This window comes from Nasonia vitripennis, chromosome 1, assembly GCF_009193385.2.
Source record: "Nasonia vitripennis strain AsymCx chromosome 1, Nvit_psr_1.1, whole genome shotgun sequence".
Taxonomy (NCBI): Eukaryota; Metazoa; Arthropoda; class Insecta; order Hymenoptera; family Pteromalidae; genus Nasonia; species Nasonia vitripennis.
This window is the reverse complement of record NC_045757.1, coordinates 27146929-27172845: the sequence shown is the minus strand read 5'-3', so window position 1 is coordinate 27172845 and position 25917 is coordinate 27146929. Positions and strand designations below refer to the sequence as shown.

Below are 25917 nucleotides of genomic sequence, written 5' to 3'. Positions count from 1 at the left end.
TTTTACATTCATGCGGTGCTAGTAAAGGGAATAATGTTTCAGTCGAGAGGATGACTGCGACGAGTATTTTGCACTGATAACACCCGCAAATCATCAAAATGATGTCTGCTTCAAGACTAGCGCGAAATTGAAAGGAAATCCCATTAGCCGGAAACGAATAAGAAATCCAGGACATTTTAATTCCAGCACTTAAAAGCCAGAGAACGACCCGAAGCGGATGGTGTGACTGAACCAGCAGAGGCAGCAGTAGCATCAGCAGCAGCTGCTATACCACTTCGCCTCATCGATCGCGAACGATCCTCTCCAAAGCTCATCGAGCAACAACGTTAAGTGCTTCGCGCAAGCCTCAATTTCTGAAATCTCCGAGGCACGTCGGAAGCCAAGAATCCGCTCGCGACGACGAATCTCTCCGTAGAGCGAGTAAAGAGAGAGAGAGAGAGAGAGAGAGAGAGAGAGAGAGAGAGAGAGAGAGAGAAGAAGTAGCTCGCGATAAATCTTAATTCGCGCGGCTGAAAGCGGCGTCTAGCGCCGCGGCGTCTCGCGTGAGATATGAGCTACCGCTGCTACTTGATATGCCCGCCCGAGAGAAAAGTCAGAGAGACAGAAAGGGAGGAAAGAAACATAAGCTTGTAATTTTCGCAGTTTGTTATCTCCGGTGCTGCTTCTGGATTTAATTTTCGAGACTGATTCGCGTCCGGTGAGACGTAGTAGGAATTTTCGTGATAGTTTTGATGGTTGATTTCTGAACATGGATATTCGCAGGCGTTGATTGGCAAGCTATTAGGATGATCTGAGCAATTTTCAAGGATTATCTGTCTATATCTATGTGTGCTAGGATAAGTCGAGCATATAGGTGTATTGAAGCCTGGATCAGCACTCAGCGCCCGCGATACTCAATCAATTCAGGTGTTTCTCTCTCACTCTCTCAGAGATTCGCTAATGATGACCACGTTCTCCGATTACGAATAGCCTTTTTAAGGTAATGTATCCATCAAAGCGACTGGAATCTAGGACATATGCGCGCAGTCGTAGATTATATGATCGATTAAATGAACTAGTTCCTCGTTGCTTTATTCGTCGGCCTTTAACTCGATTAGGATTTGGATTAAGCTCGCAAGGTGTCTCGTAGGGCGTTTTTATCCTGCTTTAAAAAAGGCGCAGTGATGACTGCCTCATGTTGAGCTGACTTGGGACACTCTTGCTATAACTCCGTGCAAGTAGGATTCGTTAGAATGTACAGCCTCAAAGCAATCTGCATCACTCACTCTCTTGTTTACCTTTCATTTTAAAGTGAATAAGAGCCTTAGTATACAATAAACTTTCAAAAACTCGCACAAATTAGATGCTTTGATCTTCCTTTCTAAATCTTAACCATTCGAATTTGAAAAAAGAAACACTCGCTGTGCCAGGTTTTGACCAATTATTAAAAATCTTTTCGAAAATTCTTCCCTCTACAGAGTATAATTATTCCAGAGAGCTAATCACTGCTTAAACCTCCACGAAAGCATCCACATAACGCAGCCCGAATCAATACCACAACAAACCCACGTACACCCAAACCAGAGTACACAACAACATTCGTGCTCAGCGGACATTATTATATTTCCCGACACCGGCGCACCGCAAAGGGTAACTATTTTTTCCCTACACGCGTCGACCGACGAAATTCCTCTCGACAACACGCGAACCACGTTTCCGTCTAATTTCCCGCGTCTCGGCGACGTCTACATACACACACACACACACATACTCACACAAATCGAGCAGAGCCGCTGAAAGAAGGAAAGAAAGAAAGAAGAAACAAACTAAGCGGCGGGGGCAGGAACTTTATACTCTTTTCCCTCTTATTCCTTGCGGCTGTATAATGCCACGGAAAGAGAAAAGGGTTCGAGTCGTGAGAGGAAAAAAGGGTATATGCTCGCGCGCAGTCGCTTGGGGGACACACATACCCACACACACACGCGCGCGCGCACATCGAAAGAGAAGCGAGAGACGCGTCGGGGAACCTTGAGAGCAACCGCCAGCAGCGGCAACTTGAATGAGGCCTGTGGATTTTGTTGGGGTCGCCGACGACGACTACGACGATTCGAGTGGGCGAGTCATGCAAAAGCGTCGGGAGGAGTAGTATAGGCACTGAATGCGAAAATGAAAAAAAAAGACCAGATGATGGGAGCGCCTCTCTGATGCGCGAATCCGAGTTTATTTGACGTAATTGTTGAGGATGTCAAGTTGCTATTCGTGCGCGGCTTCTTTTTTTGTACAATCGGAGACCGGTCGTATTTACGCGCATCGGTTATTTTTAGAACGACCCGATTTGCGACGCTGTATGTAAACAAAACGCGAATAATCGACACGACTGATGGAGGATGTCTTTTTTTTAATTTCGAAAACGTATACGCGTGAACTATTTATCGAGGGAAACAAACTCGATTACACCGGGAATAGAAATAATCGGCGAGAGAGCTGCGCGGGAAATTCAATATAATTTTTAATCAAATACGCGTAAAACTTGATTAATAAAATAAACGATTTTGGTTATTGTACGAGTATCGCTGTAAGCGATATCGTTTATTTAATTGCGGTGTGTATTGGAAAACAAACGCTGCTAAAATACTCGAGGTTCGCCTTTCTCCGATGTGCCCCGTATTTTATTATCTCTCGTCAAAGAAACGTTGATTATACACATCCAGCTGAATTAATTCCACTCCCGAGTATGCAACGAGCCGAAACTGCATCGTCAAAATTAAGGATCTCACGCTGATGCGCGACTTTTAATAGCGGCATGGCCCTCTCCCAGCTCGCGAGTCCACGGGGGCTGACAAGTGCAATCTGCAAGGGTTAAAAATTGAAAATGAGAGAATTAGAAAGAAGCAGTCGCGCGATAGGCAAAATACACGCGATGATCGTCGTCGTCGACGTAGTTGTCGTGCCGATGAATGAGCGGCAGAGGGGTAGAAGAGTAGAGTGGAGAGAAAATAACGATCGCGTCCCGGAGAAATTCTTGATTCACCCCCCGTTGACTGGCAGCACAGGGCCCGACGCGCAGTGCTCCGGAAAGTAGAGCCTACATTTTTTAAACAGCGCCTATACCTACCTCTCCGCTTCCTCTTTGAGAAAGAGAACGAGCCCTTGATGGTATACCTATAGCCTCTCCCTTTTTGCGCGCCCCTGTATTTATATATACCCTTTTTTCCCTCGGCTCGCTCAGGGCGACGTTGTTGGACTCCTTTTTTTTTATTTTTCAAGGACGAGCGGAGAGGAAGGACGGGAGCGTGTAACCATACACGGGGCGTTATCGCGCGTCGGCACGCGGTTCCAAGGAGTATTGCCGAGGCGTTTTTATGGGGACCTATAGATTCGTGTATATGCTCGTATTGAGATTGACGAAGGGCTGGATGAGATTCCGCGATGGGTCTGGGAACTTATGGTCGGGAGAGAGATGAGGAAGAGATTCTTTTGAGGATATGGCAGTGTGCTTTCGTTGTATATGTATTCGTAGGATATCGACGTAGGTGACAGTGAACCGTCGTGTTAGAGAGCGGTATGCAAGAGTAATTTTCCAATAATTGTATTTCTCTAATTCGACAATTGCTATATCCGTGAAGGGGGATGAACTTTCAATTTCGCATTATCATTCCATTGCGCAAATTCGATCCAATAAACGTTATACTGTACAGCAGACTCGAATAAATATTGGATGACGCGAACCGCAGAGTTAATAACTCTGATGTTCAATAATAAAAAGATCGTCATGATAGACATCCGCATAATATAATCGCGCGATCGCAATCAATCATATATTCATAAGGAATCATCCGCAAGCAAACTTACGCAAACGCTCGCCTGAATTCTCACTTCCCATACCCCACACACACATCATGATATACCGGCGTATAAAAGATGCATTGTGTACACCGAAGCGGCGGCGCACATGCGTACGCGGAACTAAGACGTATAAACGCGGACCGATCCTAGGAAACTCTCGCACATTATGTACACTGCACACCGATGCATCTCTCCTTCCTTTTCACTTTGTCTTTCTCTCGCGATATACTCGCTCTTTTATCCTCCTCCTGATGCGTATGTGCGCTCGCACATCGCGAGATGCGTACGTCAGCGAGCATTGTGCATCAGGCCAAACTGGCACAAAGCGACGACGATGGCGTTCAACGATGTTTCGACCTTTACCCGAGGAGAAAAGCATCTCCCTTCGCGCCTCTGACTCATTCTTCTCCTCCGCCTCGCCTGTATATTCCACGTTTTATTGTGACCACTCTCGATTTCTTCGCCTTCTTTTTTTTTGCTCTGATGCGCGCCCTCATCATTCTCGGCTGGGTCCTCCTTAATGAGGTTTGTCTTTTGTAGTCGTCCGATACTCTGCTGCGCTCGGTTACTCGCGCGCGTCCTCGTGCTGGATTCGGCTCGTCGTTTCTTTTTGTCTTATGCGGAGATTATATTATGACTTTTGTTCTTTACGCGCGTCTCTTCTCTCCCGGCGACTGCAGGGCTTTTATTTGCAAGTGCTGCTGGTTCTGGAAAACGAGAGATTTTATGTATTATTCGAGAGAGTACTTTTTGAAGGTAAATTTTATAAAACGGGTAATTTCATTCGCTATACACAGTCCATTTTTCCCTTTATCTCCATTTTCCGGCGCGTTTCGTTCATTCCTTCCCTTCGTCTCGCCTTACCTTTCAATATCCCCCAACGTTTTCTTCAATTCCCGGTCTTCTACAATACACCAGCTCACAAGCACACGAGCAATCAAAATCGGGTCCCCCCTCATAGAAGACGCAAAAAGGATATATATATATATATATATATATATATATATATATATATATATATATATATATATATATATATATATATACACACACACACACACACACACACACACACACACACACACACACACACACACATATACAGCACGGCCAGGAGACAAAGAGGCGAAAGGCCGGTTATACGTTGTCGGTGTAGTTATATGGGAGCTGCGCCGCTAGAAAAACGTCGTCCGATGAATGGAGCCGAAGAGAGGAATCGCGGAGGCATTGAAACGGAAGTGCCGCATATATAGTAGCTCTCCGCTGTCGTCTGGCTGTATTTCAGCCTTGAGAGAGATCGAGCGCGAGTTCTATACCTATAGAGCGTGTCTTATTCATTCAGTCGCTGCGCAGCTTACGCAAGATTTTTATAATATGGCCGCGGTATTATCGAATCGATGTAAGGATTCGATGAATCGTGATTTTTCGATGGTGATCGACTTCGTCATTTTGGAATGAGTGCTGCAATACACTGCATTTACTTGCAAGTTTCTAAAATCGTTGAAACAAACATTTTATTTGTACTCACTCTTGCGCTTTTGAGGAAAAATTCAAAGATGTTAGCGTGTCAGCCTTGTGTTTATTTCCTCCCAACGTCTCGGAAATGCAATATAATTTATTGAAAGAGCATAATGTTTTAATTCACGGTCTAGAAAGAAAAAAAGCCTTGCAAAAAGTATCTACAATTTAATGTGAAATTTATCGACTCTGTAATGGTCTTAGTCTTTTTGTATCGAGTTGTACCATTTCCATGATCGTTCATAAACTCGATAACTGTACTCTCCCACAACTTAATCTGCGACTATAATCTAAATATAAAAATTAGCTTATAAATTACTCATAAAACCTGAATAAATTCATTAAAATTCCGGAGAAAAGAAACTGTAATGGCGTTATAGTACAAACAGATTAAAAAATATATGAACTTCATAACACGCAACACTTTGTCCCCAAGTTTAATCCAGCTACTGCCTCGAAGCACGCACTCAAAATCAGCGATTAGCCTATTCTTGAAGGCCTACTACTTCCCCTGTGAAAATTCAGCGGATTCAAATCTCAAATAAGAAAGAACTAGAATCCGCACAGCGAGGAGTGCGTAAAATTTGATCAAGCTATTGGAAGTGTGATTAATAGATCAATACCAAAACCCAGAATACTAAACTTCTTTTGAACTTTTATTCTGGGTACCAGAGGAAAGGAGCTGGTCACAGACTAATGCCTTGAGCGTTTTTAGCAATGCATCGCTATAGAGTTACACGCAGGCTAAAACAAAGATACTTATTGTCAAAAGAAGAAAGTCTCCGTATGACTAGACCTTTCACGAAGTATTAAGCGTGTATCGCGTAGCGCTGCAACCCGAGCTAGCCATAAACACATAAACTTATTCCTATAGACCTATAGCCTAACACAAACCCTTGAGATTTAGTTTTTCTAATACTAGCATTTCCAACATAAGCAAAGAATTGAGTTGCCGGAAAAATCAGGGCACCGAGAAGCATCGAGTAAAACCCGGCTGCAAATCGCCGTTAAATTACCAATAAATAACGTCGAAATCTCGGACGAGGGTCTCCAGCACCATCCTCCATCCGACAATTAAAGCGCAGCTACCCTCGACGCCGATGACAGTCGGGAAAAAAGATGTTCCAGCGTGTGTACGTGCGAGACTCAAAGCCCTGTACACACAAGCGCACACGAACGTCTATCCTCATCTCTTTGCTCCGGTGTGTGTCAGCGTAAATATCCCCGTGCACGTGTGTGCGTTCGTATATAATAAACGCGAGGCGCACCGCACACAAAAGCAACAACCTCGAGGAACCTCGCAGTGCCGGCTGCTAGCCTCCCCTACTCCCTTACTTCTACCCTTCCACTGCAGCGCGCTCTGTATATTCCGTCTCCGTCTCTCTGTCTTTGTCATTCTTTCATTGACTCTCTCGCCTCCACTCGTCATCCCTTTGTCTTTATCCGTCATCCGCGATTCCGCGCCCTACTCGCTTTTCCTCCCCTCTCGCTTTTATGGAGCCGTTGCTCCGCATTCTCCCGCGATTTTTCCCTTTTTATACGCCGCACACGCGCCGCAGTTGTTCTCCTTTTTTCGAATTCCCCGCGACGTTTTACCCCCCGCCGCTCCTTCCATCCGTCTTAATAAGTTTTCGCTTTCTATTCCGCGATTCGACTTTTTGCGCAGTGCGTGTGTGTTTGATCTTGCGGCTCGCTCGTTTATTTCCCGGAGAAATATTTCACGTCGCTTTTTTCCTCTTCGATCGCCGCCGCCACCGTCGACTGTGTGCGTTATCAATTTTTCTCCTGTATCTTCTATTTTGATTAGTTTTCCGCGCGCTCGAAATCTCTTTTTCCTCTTGCTATACACCTTATACGCGCTCTAAATCATACGTGTTCGCCTCTTTCTTTTCTCTCCCTCGCGTGCAGTGCGCCCCGCGCGCAGCGTCTGCTTTCTATTTCTTCGCATTGTTTTTTATACAGCTCTGACGCGCGCCGGGAAATTCATTCGGAATATCAATTTCAATTTCCTCGAATTGAAAATCCAAACGACGCACGGTTGTACTATAGGCGTATTCAGCGTTATGGGCGCGCGTCCTTTACATAAAGCAGCAGTTTAGAGCGGCAAAAATGCTCCGCGCACCCTTGCGCGCTCAAAAATTCAATTAAACTCGAGCCATAAATACAGGCGATTCGCCGCGCTCGTCGAATTTCAATAATTCGTCCGCGCGCGCTGCCGAGTCCCTCGGATAATTTACCTCGGAGCTCGTGGCTCTATACAGCGCGCTAAAAGATGCAGATACAGAGCGTTTGGATTACACCTCGTAAAGGTCGATCGACATAATCCTTCCCCCGTTCGAAAATGTCATTTTTTCCATTCGCGACGCCCTCATTCGAAATCATTCTCGTATACACTATAGCGCGGCGCCCGCGTCATACACTCCTTCTCTCGCTCTTTCTACTCGACTCCCCCACGCTCTCTTTCTCTCTGCTCTGTCGCCCTCTTCATCCCCCCTCCCACGAGTTTCTCCCCCCTCTCTGCGAAGCTTTCTCTTTCTCTCTCGCACTCGCGAAGTTTCAGCCATCAACGGCTCCGGCTATGCTGCTGCACACAACTTTAGCTGGATCTATTACGCGCTCGCGCGCATCGGCCAACTTTTCGCCGCGAGCCGCATCGGCCGCAGAGTTTACCGCTCCCTCTTCCGCTCCGTGCGTACATCGGCCGCGTTTATTCTACATATACCTGCATCGCTAACTGGACGCAGAGAGAGTGTCCGCAACGACGTTATAATAACACCGTGCGAACGCGCGCAGCGCTTTTGAAATTCAAAAATTTCGAACGCAACGTCGGCAAGTCGTCGCGCCGGACTGCGAGTGTGTAGGTGAATATTGCACGAGGCGCCAGAGGCCGCATCTCCCGCGCGCGAGCCTGCTGCGGAATAAAGAGAGAATATAAGGGAGCGCATAGTAGAGGAGGAATTTAAGATTGGAAGAAAGAGAGCTCTGCTCGCGTGTGTGCGGCATCGCGGGATTTTCTCGTCGACTGCTGCTGCAGCTGCTATATACGCTGTACATACATATACACATCGCTCCGTCTCACGCGCGCGCGCCAGAGAGAGAAGGAGTGTATACGGAGCAGCGAGTCGAGCGAGCGAGACGGCGCGAGTGCCGTGTGCGCGAGAACGAGAGAGATAGAGAGCGCAAGTGGCGAAGAGAGGGAGAGCGAGAGAAGAGAGCTGGCTGCCGCGCGGCGCGTTCGTTGGTTCGGCGTGCCTTCCATAACCTCCAAAACGTCCGAGCTTGACAGTCGCGCGAGCGTCCCTCCAGCGATCGGCACGCGAGTATATAGTAGTCGTACACACACCTTCAGCCTGTGCACACACTTCTCTGCACGTCGGCGAGACTTCTTTTCTCTTGTGTTCTTCTCCATCACAGTGCCGCAGTTCTATCTCGCTGTCTCTTTCTCTCTCTGTACTCTTTCCTCTTATACACCTATACTCTGTACACAGTGAGTTTTCATCCTCCCCAGTACTGGTGATAAATAATCGTCGCTCTGTTGTTGTTGTTGCTGCTGTTGTTAAGTGAAACGCGCACTCTGCAGGCCGTGTCAGCTGCTTTTTTAATTTCAGTTCCTTGGGTTCTGGTGTGATATAGTAAATCTAATATTGGTGTAGTGCTGCCGCAGTGAAAACTTAGATTGTTCAGCCGAGTGCGACGAATTTTCGCGACGCGAGAAAACGTTCGTCCAGCATCAAATACAAAGTGCCACATCAGAGATAGTAATCGAGAAGAGAATCAGTGCTGTGCCGTGTGTGCCTGACAGTGAGAGAAGAAGTATATATACGAATTTATAGTTCGGCGACGCTCTTTGTTTCGGCATAGAACACGCAACGTGTGTATCTGTCGGATCGATCTGCCAGCCTACCGTATATTTGGTGCGTATGACGCTATTTTTAATTCCATCGAACTCTTCCTCCCCCTCCTCCCCTCACCACACACACACACACACACACACACACACACATATATACACACACACTGTATATTTCTGCCCTTTGCTCCAAAAATCAGTTCGAGGAGCGAACGCTCCGCGGCAGCAACGGTTCAAATCCGCGAACTCGTCTCGCTCAAGGTCAGTCCTTCGAACGCGAGCGACACGTTTCCGCGAAGCGGAGCATCGGGCGCAGGTACGGGTACAGTCTCGCGAAAAACGAGTAGTAGATCCTCGTGTAGACACGGGAGGGATTTTTCGCTAGGCACAGCTACACTGCAGCATACAGAGGATATATACCAGGGAGAAAAAGAGAATCCGCGACGACAACGATTGACCGGAAGTCGAGTATACGGGCAGATGGCCGACGGCGAGCCGCGCATGCGGCGCTGCGCACGCTGCTCGAAGAGCTTTTTGCGCTTGCAGCCCAGAGCTGCGTGCGTACGCGCAACCGGCGCGGCGCGCGCGTGTGTGTGTATGTGTAGGTGTGCGCTAGGAACAGGTGTTTCGGAGTTGTGTGAGCGCGTGTACCTGATACGGCAGCTGATGACCGCGTCCTGTGCTCTCGCGCGCTTTTTCCTGAGATTGATTCTCTCGACGGTTCTTTCGAATTTTCGACGCTGAGATATTGCCGGAAAAGCGAATTCCAGTTTTATGGAGCGGTTAAGCGAGATTATTGCACTGTTTCGCAAAAGTTCACGCTCTCGCGCGCGGCTCCTAGTGTGCGTCAGGTCTTTTATGCGCTCTCGTTACTCGCCGGGCGGTAATAAGTGGTTTTTGCCGCTGCAAATGCGGATGGTGACGGGGTCGTTGAGACTGATAATGCGTCGAGAAGTGCACTTTAGGAAATTGCCTCGGGTTCACGCTTGTTTACCAACGTGTATAATTTTCTGGCCGCTTTGTGAATTTGAGCTCAGTCTTATTGTTATAATAAAGCTCAATCCTCTGCTGAAACTTCCTTCGACAGTCGCGCTTGCTGCGGTATAGCTATCGCTTTTATCACTTTTTTTAAAATGCCGCTAATAAACGACGCAGTTATAGGTTGTACCTCTTATCAAAAGCGTAACTACCTGTAGTAATTACCGCACACGTGGCTACCCAGTGTACTTTAGGAAAAATAGACCGAGCGAGCATCGACTTCAAAGCCGACTTTTTTATGTGTCCATGACTTGGGATTTTTCACGGATTAAAAACACGTCTTTTGAAGCTCGTCTTGGGAGAATTTTTCACGCTCATGGCGCATAGGAAGCTTAAAGCCGTTTACGCTGAGGTCTTTAATCTTCGAGCAATCTGTGTCGCTTTGCTTGCAAAATAAGAGACTACTTAACCTCTCGCGGCGGCAGATGGTATACATTTCTTTGCACAGAATTGCAGGCTGCTCAGCGTTAAGTTTGTTCATCGTCTTGACAAAATACATACCTCCTCCTCTCGTTTATATTAATCCAACAAACTTGGCTCAAAGCAGCTTGTTTGGTCATCAACTCACCGAGTTATTGTGGCGCTTACCTAAGAATTAACTGCTTTCGCTGCATTTTATGTCGGTATCATTCGTTTAATCTCTAAAATTATTTCCTCAGCAAAATTTCAAAGAAATATTCGTGATTACTTCAAAAATACGGCTGTACTATTACGTACTTCTTCAAAGTCAAACATTACCTAACTGACGTTGGAAACTACCAATCAGTGGCATACATAGTCGGCGAGTACACAGTGGAGCAAAAACTATTCCATTTTCCATTTCCGCAAGCTGAACCTGAAATCGAAAGACTGCAGAGCAAAAAAAAAGACAAGCGGCCGAAGATAGATTATTACAGGAGAATCCGGTGCTATATACGTGCACGCACCAGCGTCTCTTACACGTTTACTGCACCTCGTGTGCAGCGCATTCGCTCGCTCGGTGCAAATCGAGTTATTATGACTAACAGCAATAAAAGGTCCCACGAACAACAACCGGCACTTTAATGGCAGGCAGGTGACGCGTCTCTCACGCCTCTGATGTGTCTTATACCGTCAGCGCGGCTCATAACGGCTTCCGTTAGTTCGCTCTTCGCTTCGTGACTGCCTGCTGCATCTCTCAATACTCGCGCATATTAAAAGGGAGCACGTCAGTTATTACGAACGGGTTATTTGCATTATTTAGGCATGCGATTAAAATTAGAAGGAAAAAAATCGATCCAGTATAACGAGTCGGGAATTTCGAACTTTTTGCTTGGCGGATTCAAAAAGTTCGAAGAACTAGCGGGCCGAGAAACGCACGTGTGCGCAACTCGAATGAAAATAACCGCGACTATATTTGCGTTATTTTGCACGGAACGCGTGTGCGGATTGTGGAGAGGAGAATTGCAATATTCCACAATGGAGAACTCTAAAGGATGGCTTTTTAACGAGACTTGAGAGAGAGAGAGAGAGCGAGAGAGAGAGAGAGAGAGAGAGAGAGAGAGAGAGAGAGAGCAACGTTGCGCACTTTAGCTCGTGTATTAGATGCTCGTTTTCGGAGGGCGAACGATGTAAATTTTGAAATTGATTTATCGTATATACGTGGGCGTCCACTTCGCGCTTTTCGTCTACAGTATGATCCATTATATGCTTCTTTTTATAGTCAATAATTTTTCAAATATTACCACGAGATGGTCTGTATAACGGCCGTCGCCTAGATGCTCGCAATTTGTTCCCGAAAGAACTGGCGCGCAATTTGAAAGGGAAATCACTTTTGGAAACGATGATGGTTTCTCCTGGGGAAAAATTAGAAAGTAGAGGTATTAGAATTACATGAATAATATCTGGAACGATCCGAACGTACTCTGGAGATTTAGTTAATTATGATATAAGGCTCGGTATGCGTCTAAAACTTTCACCGCGAATAAAATTGCAGTTTTCTACGCGCCCACGCGACATTGAATATTAATCAGTTACGAGAAGTTACAAAACTTGGAATCCCGTCGAACTTCGCCGAATTGATTAATGTTTTAAAATTTTAAAACAGAGATGCGCCTTCATTTTTACACCCGCGAAAATCTTCCAGCCATTAAGTGGACTTTCAAAGACGTTATCGTCGCATTGAATAAGTAACACTTCTATTATATGCTATTGAGTTGTATAGGATTCGTCGAGTCGGACACTAGAATTCCGATTTTAATGAAGACGTGCACACCAAAATGTTTCAAATGGAACAAAAACTTTCACCTTGAAACGGCCTGTGGCGAAACCCAATTTATTCTTTATCCGATGTTTGCGAAATGAAACTCTTTCTGCTTATATTTAGTTAAAATTAGATACCATGTTTCAAATCGCTATGACGGTTTTTTTCTCCAAATTTTTCACTTTTAACGCTTAATTCCTTTAAAAACTATCGCTTATTTTCAAACTATTTAACAAAAGTGAGTATAATAATTGTGATAATAGACATTTCCTATATGTGAGCTAATTATCCATCAAACTTTTCAAGTGGAACAGATCATCCTACTCGAAACTTCATGTGTGCATAGATTCTCTCAACCTAAAGTACACTCACTCTATATACGGCCGTATCATGCTTGTATCATTATCTGCAGCCTATGAACAGTTTTAGCAATGTTATATCCAAGCTGGCAAGCGCAGCAAGCAGTGCAACCCAACCTCACCTCGGCCGGCTGATGCTGCACCCAGCCCAACCCGACAACGGTTTCCATGTCATTGTAGTCAGATGAGATGAGAAGATATTTTATTTATATAAATGCAAACGCAGACGCATCGGCTTGTTTACACGCACCTGGGAATCGTAACGCAGTAATTAATTTGGACGTTACATAGAATGTTGAAAATGAAACGAATGATGGTAAAAAATATGCCGATAACGGTATAACAAATGCATCAAGAATATTTTATACAGTATATGTACACGCGTATAAAATTTTTCATTACCCAAGTAAATAATATCGCATTAATGACTTGAACGTATACGAGATATATTCGCCATTAAACGAAGATAGAAGACAAGAGGAAGGGAAAAGCTTTAGCAGGATCAGAAGCGCATTTTTGCGCGGTGGCGCGCCGCGCACGTCCGGCATTCCCTTCGGCATATAGATGTATATAAGCGACTGCGGAATTCTATTGGAGAGTCGTGTGCGCGATATACGTTCGTAATTTAAGCCGTGATCCGATTGAACGATGAAGCGAGTGCGCATCAACGAGCTGCATCTATACTGCTGCAGGAGGACTTCGGAGTTTCCAAGCGATGAGGCTCTTTTCATTATATTTTTTCTTGCTCGTAGTTCAATGTTTTCCGTTTTATCTCTGCAAAGAGAGCGTCTTGATTATTTTTGCGGTGTTATCAGATTTTTAATGATTCTCTACGAGGTAGTCTATGTAGCTACAGGGCTTTAGTTTTGTCTCGCATACCGCTGCAGCATGTGGAAGAAAGGTATTCAGTCGGTATACGGCTTAATTAGGCGATCGATTTTAACGAGGTAATAGAAGGAATTTTTACGTAGCTTGATAATCGATTTTAATCAAGGCATTTATTTATATAATTCACGATGAATTCTTGTTCGCATTAAAAACAACGTTCAGTACTACGTTCAAAACCGATGGACCAAAACTCCAAAAATCTAAAAATTTACCTGCATCACTTTCGCTCGCGCTGACAAACTCAGTCGCGTCTTTTCTCGTCCAAAAGAAGAAGAAGAAATTAGCAGCCTCGAAATCTCCAAAACCGGTTTATCCGCGCCCGGTCCGGAGTATTACAGAATCGCGCGCGCTTATCCCAAGACTCATCCCGACCCACAGTCGCGGTTCCTTCTAACACACATCTCCCTCGTCTCAAGTCAGCAGCTATACACACGAACACATCCACACACATGTTCATCGTCTCGTCGCTCGATCGCCTTTGAAACTTTTCCTCTACGCGAGTATACGCGCCCATAGATTAATGACTTTGTTTGCGCAACTTTTTGGCGTGGCACTTCCACTACGTGTTGCTACACGCAATGAAAAACAAGTGCTCGAGAGTAATGGTTTGGTCGAGTCGCTTTTTTTCACACACCTTATAATTTCGTCTCCTCTCTCGCTTATTCGCTGAAAAGTGTCGCTTTCATTGTCAGCGCTGGTGCTTCGTCGAGCGTGTGTATGCTGGGCGACAAGGCCGCGAGGATGGTTCAGCGTTGTATTTGTTTTGTGCTTTATATTTTACGCTCCCGCGATTTTTAGAGTCGCATTACGCCATTAGATTCGCTCACGTGTGGGAGAGATATTCCGATGTGCCGCCGCGGAGCTAGGTGACGTAATTTTGAAAACTCGCTTATAACGCGCGGACGGAATAAGGATCACCGTACGGAAGAAACTTCGGATGTAATATAAAGCGGTTTCGCGTTATGAAATATTTCAAAAATTCATTGCTGTAGGTATTGGATTTTTTTGTGGGAAAAATAACGTTCTCCTCGGCCAAGAGGCTATAGCAAGGCCTCTGTAGGGAACGTCGCATTAAGAAACATGTATATACGCCAACTTTTACATTTTTATCGAGGCTGCGTGTTCAAGGACACGCTTATTGAGGTCGGTTTAGCTGAATTCAGACTGAATTGGACCATTTGCTTGGCTTTCATAAGGAAAGTAGAGAAGTTTGAGGACAATCTGAACTGTTTTTGTTAAGAGAATTTGCCCTTCGATAAGTAAGCAATATTTGGCTTGAGTTAGTGGCAACGTTCTGCATAAAAAATGTGAATCTTAGTGCGCAAAAATCCTCTGTTGAAAATCACGACGATCGACTATATACAGCCAAGTACGGAGTTACAATACGCGCCTCTGTTCCCCGAAAACGACGATGAGTCATTCCCGTGTCACTTAAAACACTCAGGTACGCGCTTCTCCTGCTAACGTTCTTTTTCTTCCTCTCTCGCCAAGTCGCTGTATGGTTGGCAACTGCTAACTCGCAGCCCACGCACTCTCGGCTATACGTGTACGTAATATACAATTGCGGCGCCGGTCGTTTGCTTGTGTACCGACTAAGGGCCCTGGCGGACGGTTAAATTCTATAACGCGGGAAAAAGCTCGTTAATGCTATGAGATTTCTTGTCTAAATGAAATTTACTATTCACTTATTTCAGATGCGATGCGAGATTGCGATAAAAAAAATAATGAGAAAAAACTTTGAACGGCCTCCTACGAAAGCTGACTTGCATAATTTTACTACATCTCGTGTCTTATACGTAAAACCACCGAAATTTAAGGCTTAACAAACGGGACGCTAAAAGCTCCCAAACTGCAGATTTACTGGATCGTCAAAGCCATTACGATATACTCGCAGAAACGTCGTAAGATATTTAGTTGCGCGCGTTAATTTCTCCCATTAACCCCGCAGCAATTTTTATGAGAAAATTTTCTCGCGCGCGAGCGCGTCTGGCATATACACTACCAGCGCTTTCCTCTCTTCACTACAACGTCTCGGGGAGATGTCGTTCCCGCGGATATTGAGCGAAAAGCCGCTTGCCACCCCCGCGAGATTCCCGACGTTGACTCGACCCGACCGCCGGCAGCACGTCGTGCGCGCATTTTCATTTCGCCAACGGCACCCAGTCTTCTTCTTCTTCTACTACCACTGGTCGCTTAACCCCCACGTGGCGTAGCTGGTGCCTCTGTAACTCGAAACTCGCCGGTGTAGTTCTTTCCCTTTTTCTCTCCTCTCGGTATTTGAAGCTTTCTCTCTCGCATACACCTTTACGCAAGCTCTTTTTCGCGTCCCCCTTTCTACTGCGCGTTTTTTTTTTATTTATGCGATTTTGAACACGACTTTACTTGAGGATTTTGTCGAGTTGCTTTTTCCTGAAATAAATATACTGCAGCGACGATGGTGCGTTAGTTTGATTATGGGTGTATTGGTGTGTCGAGTGCCATCGGCCTGATCAATACGTGCTTGATGTGGTAGAATATATTTAGGACAGCGGAAGGAGCTACTTAATATCGATCAGATGTAATTTCATTTATGTACTACCATTAATATTCCATGCTAGGGGTTATAGTATCGGTATCAGGAGGTCTACATTCTTTATCACCGCCATTAGCAGTACTTAACGTACCCATCCCAAAAAAGCGATCGCCGGTACCAACGAAATCTCATTAGATCTGCGAGTGATTATTTTTTCATTTGGCTGTTCCATAAGCCATCTTCTTGAAATATCATCGTTTCGTTAGAAACTTCTTCCTTTTCCACAGCGAAAAACAAACCGCGAGTCGTTTCCACTTTCCAGCCAACAACTTGGAATGCCCAAATTGGATCCCGCACGCGGAAATGAAAAATGAACAGACGCGACTACTTTCGTATGCAAAAAGAGAACTGACTCTCGGACTTTCAGTGGAATTTCACCGCGATGCGCGTTCCACGAAGAAACTCCCCGCGCGTCGCGAGCAAACAAAGGACATTTCTCACTAGACACGAGACGAAATTGCTCGAATTGACGTCCTTTAGCGAATATTCTCCGTTTGACAAACCGTCGATCTTGAAGTTCACACATCATTCTCCTAATAATCAACGCATCTCGACTCTTTGCCATACGACGATACAATACATACAGCCGCGCGCGAGACAGAGCCAACAAAGCCAACTAAAGCCAATAATTCTCGCTCTGGGCATTGTGCTTCCCTATTACATCTCCAACTTGTTCCTTCCCCAGCCGGCTTGTACTACCAACGAATATAGACTTCATATAGAAGAACGGTTCGTATAGCGGCGAGGGGACGGAAAGCGATAGTTCGGTACGCTCCGCGAGATGGCGGCAGCCATCAATTTCTATCGTGCTGTCTCTCTCACTCTCACGGCGCCATTCAAATTTTAAGCTTGCAGTCGTCAAGTCAGCCGAATGTCAATCTCCTTGCTACATGAATGTTATAAAATTAAATAATAGCAGCGTAGATGTAAATAATAAATAAATATTATATGTGACGCACTATGAAAATTGTAATAGTGTATAATAGTTTAATTATTACGTGATACTTAAAATTTAATTTTCGCTACAGTGTGCGTAAAAACAATAAATCGGGATACTTGCTCTTAGTTAATATTAGTTTGTTTATAATTAAAAACAGCCATCAAAATAAAAACAATCAAACTAATATTATTCGATGGAAACCAATCGGGAAGGTGGCTAAGTTTTCTTCCATCAGGAAAAGGATAGGATAAAAGGAAAGCATAGGTGTAGGAATGGCGATGATGATACACATAAATTATTTACATTTCATGCAACTATCGATCAACACTCATGCAACTGCTGTTAATGAAGGTATTTACAAATATTTAATTAATTAAAGAAAAGAAAAGAATATGAAAAATCAAAACAAACTATGATTTAATTAATGAGTTAAAATATTTATTATGCGCATGCAATTAAATACAAATGATTTTATATTGATGAGTGATTAAAAGTTGTAAACAAAAATAATTTTAAATAAAAAGCAGTGCTTATTCTATTTAAAAAAATTAATACCGTTTATCGACAATTTATAAGAATTCCTCTGTGAACAAAATAAAATATAAAGTATGAAGTAATAATTGGCTGAGACGACACAATAAGCAAATAAGCACTTTGATTATCTTCGAGACATAAAATTTGTTGCTAAAAATGACTTTAGAATTTGTTTGAAAAAATTATTTTTATATACTCGAACTGTGCCTATCGATGACTTAATTTCTGTAATTTGGCATTCGGTTTCTCACCAGCAACAGCACGTTTTTGACATTTATTTGCATCACGTGCGCGATGATTAATCCATTTTAATTTATAAAAAATGTGCACTCTCACAAAAAAAGCTACTATACGTTGTCGATGCGATTTACATGGCCCATCAATATTAAAGTACTCTGGATAAAGTTCATTAATTTTTAGTGTAATTTCGTATATTAATCTCTTAGCAACATTTTTTTCATGGCAAATATGTTCAAAATGACATTGAAAAGAAGTATAAGCTGTGTCAATAACATTATTAAAAAAATCGGAAGATAAAAAATCATATAGATATTTGTATCAATAAACAATTGCACGTACAACTTTGTGTATGCCCAGTTGTAGAATAAGATTATAAATATACAATGTTGCTCAATATTTGCAAAGATCAAGATTAATTAAAACGAGCCGACTGTGCAATTGTTTAATGATTAGAAATTATAAATGATTATTATGATAAAAATACAATAAATAATTCAGTAAAACGTGAAAAGACAAACGAGTATTAACTACTGATAAAAAAACAAAATATTGTTACAAGTCATCGTCACATGCATCATACTTAACGTAAAACTAAATGGTGTATAATAAAAAAACGACGAATGATAATAAAAATTTTCCGCGGTAAAAAGATAGGTAATTTTATTTTCTTTCAGGTACATATTAAGCAATTTACTTTTCTTAACTTTTTCAATGACTTTATCGTAAAAAACTCAAATCACAAAACTGAAAAATCACTATAAAAAAAAACGAGTAGACAAAAGGTAAAAACGGACACACACACGCATCCGTACGGACATTTTCCAAAAAGACCATTTCTCGACTCAGAATGCATCAAAACACACTTCCCACACGTTTTTAGACAAACTCAAAAAATCACTATTACAAGGCTTCCTAGGAAGGAATAAATTATATCTAAATAAAATATCACTTGCTCATCAAAACCAAAAACCAATAAATGCAAAATTGAAATCCAAAACCATCACTATTTTTGGTACAAAAAAACCAAATTTCTCGTTAAAAATGTTTTGTATAGACTTTTTACCTTGATAATCATCAAATTATTTGTTTATTTCTGCAATTTTCCTTTAATTTATCTACATCTGAAACTTTTACTAATGTATAAAGATTTTCATGAATTTCGGACGTTATTATAACCTCTGATTACTGAATTTTCACATTTATTTACTCTAATAACACTCGTGATAAACAGATTTACCGTATCTCATCACTGGGAAATCTGTGAAAGGTCAAATCAGGATTTTTTGCCTTCGATGTTCCACAATCGGTGTAGACACAAAGTGCACGTGGAGGCGACATGCTGACCACGAAATCTTCTTCGCTAAACACGATAAACCTATCCAAAAAAATCTCACGAAACTAGAACGATGTACTTCCCTATTCACTACTATTATTTATCGCTATTTGTTGCAAAAAAAATCTGTAAACTGTCGACTACAATGACCAACAAACACAGAGACTGCGGTAAAGCTCTCTTCGCGCTGTTTACACAGCAGGATCGAGCGGGAAACTGACAGGAGCTGCGTTTTCGCGGTTTTTTCCTAGTCAGAAAAATATGGTTGTCGCAACCAATACTTTTGTAAAACCTCCTTACACACTCATTATTCATTTTCTTGTCATTTATTTACTTTCATTATTGTTAAAAAGTATATTTTACATAATATACTGCATGAATGATGAATCGTCTGCTTGTGCGTGCTCATATGCGCGCCAAGCTGTAGGAAACTCATAGGTGGCGCCGCCGAGCGGTTGGGTAACAGAACTAACGGCCTGTTACCCAAGCTTTCGTCCCCCCATTTTAACCCAGAACCGTTCTTCTATAGGAAGTCTATATTCGTTGGTACTACGAAGAAAGAGAGACCGGCGTCAGCAGCAGCGGAAGAAGAGAGAGAAGAGAAGCGCTCGTAGAGCTACTCTCCTCGTGCTCGAGAGCAGTCCCGTATAATACAGAGGCCTACTCTCTCTAGCTGCTCTCCGGCGCATGTTTTCAGGACGGTTTTGCGGACGGGCGCGAATGCGTGGCAACCCCACTCGGCTTTGCTCTTCTCTCGCTCTTTCTTTTCTCCCGCGGCCCGACGACGACGACAAGGAGGAGGTTATACCTATAGAGAGCGCGAGCAAAAAGGACGGGGCAGGTGAACAGAGGCGCATGCGCGGATTCGCCTTTCCGAGAGAGAGAGAGGCTCGCGAGGAGGGAAGGAACTGTGCCGGAGAGAGACACGAGTTCTATCAGAAGGATAGGACTAAGAGAGAGAGAAAGAGAGAGAGAGAGAGAGAGAGAGAGAGAGAGAGAGAGAGAGAGAGGATTCGAAACGGAAAGGGATGTCTGTCTCTGTTCCGGCCGGTGACTCTACGCTCCGATGCATGTATACCTGGAGCGAACTGAGCATCATAGAGGCGTCTTCGTTGTTACTTTTGCGAGTGAACTGCTCCGACTCGATGTTCCGCAAGCGAGCTTTTCTTGGGGGCGCACTTTTGTTCGGAGCTTGAGCTTGTGCTTGGTTTTGCGGAAGGGATGAAGAATGGAGAGGTGTGGTCTTTTTCGGCTTTAACTGTGTATTATCTTGTATAAAGAATTCCGTACAAAGTACGCTTTATTTACTTCTCCCTACCATAATTTCGAAGCACTCTATAGCATCAAGCAAAGTTACTCTACGTGCGTTAAGTGCAATCCAGTACCTCAATGTTTACGCGCAAACTTACTTCCAAATTATTTCCAATCAGTCGTGGCTACAACCAATACCTACATCGATAACTTCACGGAGCAGTAACTTTAAATCAAAATCTACTTTCGGCTCCACTAATACAGCAAGCTCGATCCCCGCGTTATTTACCGTTTTTAATCCAAGCCAATTTCTTACAGCAAACACCATCCGAACCTCGCAAGCAATAGCAACAACCGTCCGCGGCAATAGTATAACTCTCTCCCTCAGCAAAATCCTACTAGCCCTCTCCCCTCCTCTCGCATAAATCGCTCTAGTCCTTCATTAGACAAAGGCGCACGACTTCCCCCCCCCCGTACGCTCAAACTATACCCGCTTTTTATTATCTCCGGCATTCCCCTCTCTCTCTCTCTCTCTCTCTCTCTCTCTCTCTCTCTCTCTCTCTCTCTCTCTCTCTTCTTTCCCGTGGGCTAGCTTCCTCTCGCATCGAGCACAGTATCGTCCCTTCTCTCGCTCTTCCTTCTACGGCGCTTCTTGTACGCAGCTCTTCCGTTCCCCCGCGTGATCGCGCGCGCAGCAGGCAGTATAGAGCGAAGAAGGAGCTCAACCGAGAGGCACTAGTTGCGCATTCTCAAGGTCGTCCCGATCGAACCGCTCGCCACTGCAGCCATCTGCTCGGCGCGGCGAGGCCGACTCGCTTTTGCTCTACAGTGTTTGCTTTGCGCTTCTCTCCCTTCTGTTGTACATCGCGCGCGATTCGCTTCGCCGACGAAGGGACGCCTGCGTTTCCATTGTTCACTCGCTCTGCTTTGCCCTCGTTTCGCGAAATTTCGTCCGCGTGCTGCGGCTTATTATTTGGATTGGATTTTTTTTTCGAGCTTCGAAGCGCTCCCTTTTGTTTCGGACGAGCTTCGCGGAGTTGTTGCTCTGGAAGTGCATTAGGAAAGTTTTGGTTTTGGAAATGTATAATCTGCGGGTTTTAATCTGGCACTGGTAGAATGTGTATTCAAACATTCAAATCTGGCTTATCCTCGAGCTTATGCCGCTGTGAGCTTTATGCTGTATCCAAGAGATTAAGGAATGATTAAATATTGTTCAAACATAGCGCTTCGATAATTTATAACTGGGAATTACGGCGATTCAAGTCTATTTATGAAAATTCTAGCCGCGCTTTTAAGAAGCTGTTGCATTCTAAAATTGTTTCAACCAGCGAATTCGCGGCAAAAGTATCTCTCTCTATCTCGGTAAACACGCGACCAAAAGCGATACCGTTGTTATCGCCATCAGCCTGCAGCGCAGCGGAGCAGACACACTTTCAATAAAGCCAGCTCGTCGCGATTATTTTCATTCTCGCATCTGTCCCGAGCGCGCAGCTTATACACACGGTGCCGCCGCCACAGCAAGAAACCAGCTTTCTAACGCGCGCCGATGGATAAATAAAACAGCTGACATTAGGGAATTCACGAAGGTAAGGACGTCGGGCGCAGAAACGAGCCGCGAGTTTCGGATTTCGGTATTTCGGTCGCGTGGAGCGAGCTATAAACCCCCCCCCCCCCTCGAAAGAAACACAAACCGGCTTCGGCCTCGATACATTTTTCGGCATAAAAACCGAAATTATCATGGTACAATCGGCCGACTGAGAGGAAATTCCCTTGGATGAGTGTATAGTATACGCTTTCAGCGGAGTTGTGGCCCCAGAGTGAGAATAAAGGAAGCCACTTATTCCGATGTGGATTTGGCTTGTCCATCATGAGCTCTGGCGATTGTTAACAGTGTCTGACGGGCTACTCGCGCGGAGTCGAGTTAGTAAGTGCGAGAATAATGGACAGCGTTCGCTTGGCCGAATTTAGCTGAGTCACGCACCGACGTGTAAAGTCTCATCATTAGTGGGCCTGTGTGAATTTATTCCTGATTAAATCTTGAAACTTTGCATTTTATTGGAGGATAAACTCGAGATTTGATTAGCCGACTCTAATTTCTGTGTCCTAGACGAGTTTGTTCGATACAGACTACACGTTCATCAGATGTGAAAAATTCTCGACTCGAGGTAAAACGTGTTTTTCATCGCTCGAATAAGTTACGAGCTTCACACCCGGTTGAAAGAGGGCCGAGCGCAGAAAATTTCCACTCCCCCGTGCTCGACTTTTTTGATACGTCATCCCACATGGGACACCATGTGCCGAGCCGTTTAAACGCCCGGCCCGACCGTAAGCTCTTTATTGCCACATGTTCTGCACCGAGAGAAAATATCCACACACGACTCTGCCCTCTCTCTAATAATCCATATGCGCAACTATTTTAAAACAACGCTTCTATACGCTTCCCAAATAAAGCAGCGAAACGATATTACATTATCCAGCTCGTTTACAGCGCAGAAGAGCGTGAACCCGTTGCTCTCGCGAGCGCAAATACACATGCGACAAAGTGAGCGAGCGAAATACAGACTAGAGAGGAAGAGAGAGAGAGAGAGCGCCAGAGTTCATTTATTAACTCGGAAATGAATAAGCGTGAGAAAAAGCGAGCAAAAGCTCGCACCTGCGAAAAGCCAGTTGGCAGAGCCGGCGCTTGATCGTGAATGGGCCGAGGAGGAGAGCTGGAAACATTCCAGGACTGTACGAGCGCGTATAAATACTACGACGAGGCGTGCGCGGCTGTTCGAGCTTTTCGACGTGATCCGGAGTCGATATGTCGCTCGATTTATATAACTCACGTTCGCGTGGAGGAAAAAATAGACTATCTTCCTCGCGCCCGCGCGGCTGTGCCTCTTTTTATATTTTTCCGACGATACGAGGTGGAGGCCGTTCGCGGGGATTATAGACGGCTGAGTGCCTGTGCGCGGGTGTGGAGCACTGGGAGATTTATAGACGAATTTACCAGGGAAGTTTCATTTTTTTTCTCCAGTCCGCACAGATGTGTGTCGCTTCGTAGTGCTTGTTATTTGATATTCGAAAAATATAACTGTTTGTTTACTGGGTTAATGGAAAATGATGGGTCGTATATTTGTTATTTTTATAAAGGTCGGCTGTATCGGATTCGGATCGCCGTAGTGAATATTCGTTTCTAAATATATTGTGGAAATATTCTTCCTTGATACAATATGGGAACAGCTAGATAATTATAGTTACGCTTATAGATTCGTAAATATAACAACGTTAAGATTATAAATAAATGCGAAATTATCCACCCATTTACACAAGCGAACCAAGGAATGTTAAGTATGAGAAGTGCACGTAAACGGTCTGGGTGCAATGCTTTTGTTGTAAGAGAGCTCGGTCTATTAAATTCGTCTACGCGCATTCTTCGCTCCTCCTTTCCTCTGGAAGCCCCAGTCTAGAAATTCGCGGAAGAAGCGACGATGGCCGCTTGGCATCCGTTTTCTCACCCTCGACAAACGAATAGTCTTATTGACATACTTATACGAATATAATAGAAATAAACTAATTTGATCCATTATATACTAACGAATTGTTTCTCTTTATGTTACAGGTGAGTGTTACCGAACGATTCAAGTCGCACGAGTGAGTAAATACCAAACTGTAAATAGTTGCATAATCGACAATGAAAAGAAAAAACGACACCGCAGGCGCAAAATTCGATCTTGAAAACGCAATAAAGCCTGTGTCTCCGACTCCCGCGTGATTAAGAATTAAGAAAAAAGGGTTACGTCCCAACTTTATAATCGCTGCGTGGCATTGAAAACTTTTTATCTGCCACCAGTCGTCTGTAAAAACGTAGTCGAGTAATCAGCGGATCACCCTTTTTCCCTCTACTGTACTCACATAACCTATGATCAATTCTTCCGTTCAGTCGCGCGCAAACAGCCGCCTAATTACACCCACCGAAAGCGACAGCTGCTGTCGATTCCTCCTCATCGTCCGAATAAATCACAAGCCGGCAAAGTCGTCGCCTGTACGACTATATACACAGAGAGTGATAGTCGGGCTGCGTGTGTGTACGATCCGAGGCGCTCTCCCGTCAACCAGGAAGCGAGTAATTTCGCCCCCGTCCAGCCACGATGGGAGAAGTCCTTAATTAAGTCTGCCACGCGGGAAGCCATTGATATTCTCGCTCGATAAGGACAAGCGCACTGTTCGCTGCTGACCGTTGCGTATATTCCGGGATTATGGCTGTGCTAATGCAGTCGTTGCTCTGGGCTTTTTGAGATTTAGCGCGAATTTCGGCTGCCGGCCAACGACTTTGACGCGTTCAGCCTATATGTATAGTGATCATCAGCCCACAACATCCCCACTTCCTCCGGCCACTTCGACCACCTCGTCAATTTTTTTTTCGCCGCACTTGCGCCGCAGCACAATACACAACGACGTCGAGACCGCAAAGTCATTAGTATAATCACAGCCCAAGTTCCGGCATCCTCGTCCTGCTACACACACACACACACACACACATTACACGCGATCGCTCCTTAGCTCCTACGCTCTCGTGCATTGTTCCTCTCCATACTTACTCCTCCCGATGCCATAACATCGCCAATATCCAACACATCGCTCGCGCGCCGTTACACGCCGCGGCCTATTGAGGCTGATGATCTGTGCCAGGGCATACTTTGATTAAATTACGCGAGCGCGACACGCGAGACTAATTGCCGCTTCCTGTGCTGCTGTACGTGTAGAGCAGCGGCTCGCCTCGATGCGTGAGTGCGCGCGGGTTATAGTCTTTTCCGCGCGCAGAGACGAGCGTTCTAATTAAATCGCTGCAGTTCTACCGAAGATTTCGCTGTATCGTTGCGGGATAATGTGATTTCGTCCGAGCGTGTGTGTGTGTGTGTGTGTGTGTACAGTTGGCATACAACGACTGCGCGCGAGTTCGCGGAAGAGGAGATCGTATCACCGTACGAAATCAGTGGCTCGTGCGAGGTTGCACGCGATGAAATACTTCGGGAAGTGCAGCCGCGGCACGACGACGAATCAAGTTCGCTTTAATCCGAAGGTTATATATACAATACTCTGGTGTGCGAGATCTTGTATATAGTAATTGCTGTATACTGTAGCGTCGCGGCTAAGCTATGTATACTGTATAGTATATCCATGCAACTGCACCCCTTTTTCCAGTAGCAGCAGCGACTGTGAAAAAGCAGCGACAACATTGCGTGCACATATCGCCCCGCGAGAGTCAGGCCACATACGAATCGATCCTCCGCATGCGCGTACACGTCATCATGCGGCTGCAGCTTTGTTTTAGTTTCGTTTGTCGCGCGCGCGCGCACTCAAGC

General features: G+C 44.6%; 2 protein-coding genes across 7 annotated transcripts in view; one reads left to right on the top strand and one right to left on the bottom strand.

Moving 5' to 3' along the window:
- Nucleotides 1–25917, top strand: part of LOC100119465 (polypyrimidine tract-binding protein 1) — a 455850-nt gene that overhangs the window by 149069 nt on the left and 280864 nt on the right. For 3 of the 5 annotated variants that reach the window (XM_032595739.1, XM_032595738.1, XM_008214648.4), the window contains exon 1: nt 8602–9257. The exons of the other annotated variants lie outside the window; for them this stretch is intronic. The gene's annotated coding sequence lies outside the window, so the exon portion shown is untranslated. Of the gene's footprint in view, nt 1–8601; nt 9258–25917 lie in introns of those variants that run through there. 5 annotated transcript variants of the gene reach the window in all.
- The window catches only part of LOC103317263 (probable nucleoredoxin 1-2), a 74024-nt gene continuing 50737 nt past the window's right edge, over nt 2631–25917 (bottom strand). The window contains exon 3 of one of the 2 annotated variants that reach the window (XM_031921118.2): nt 2631–4532. The gene's annotated coding sequence lies outside the window, so the exon portion shown is untranslated. Of the gene's footprint in view, nt 4533–13053; nt 13586–25917 lie in introns of those variants that run through there. The other variant, XM_031921120.2, reaches the window with a different exon arrangement.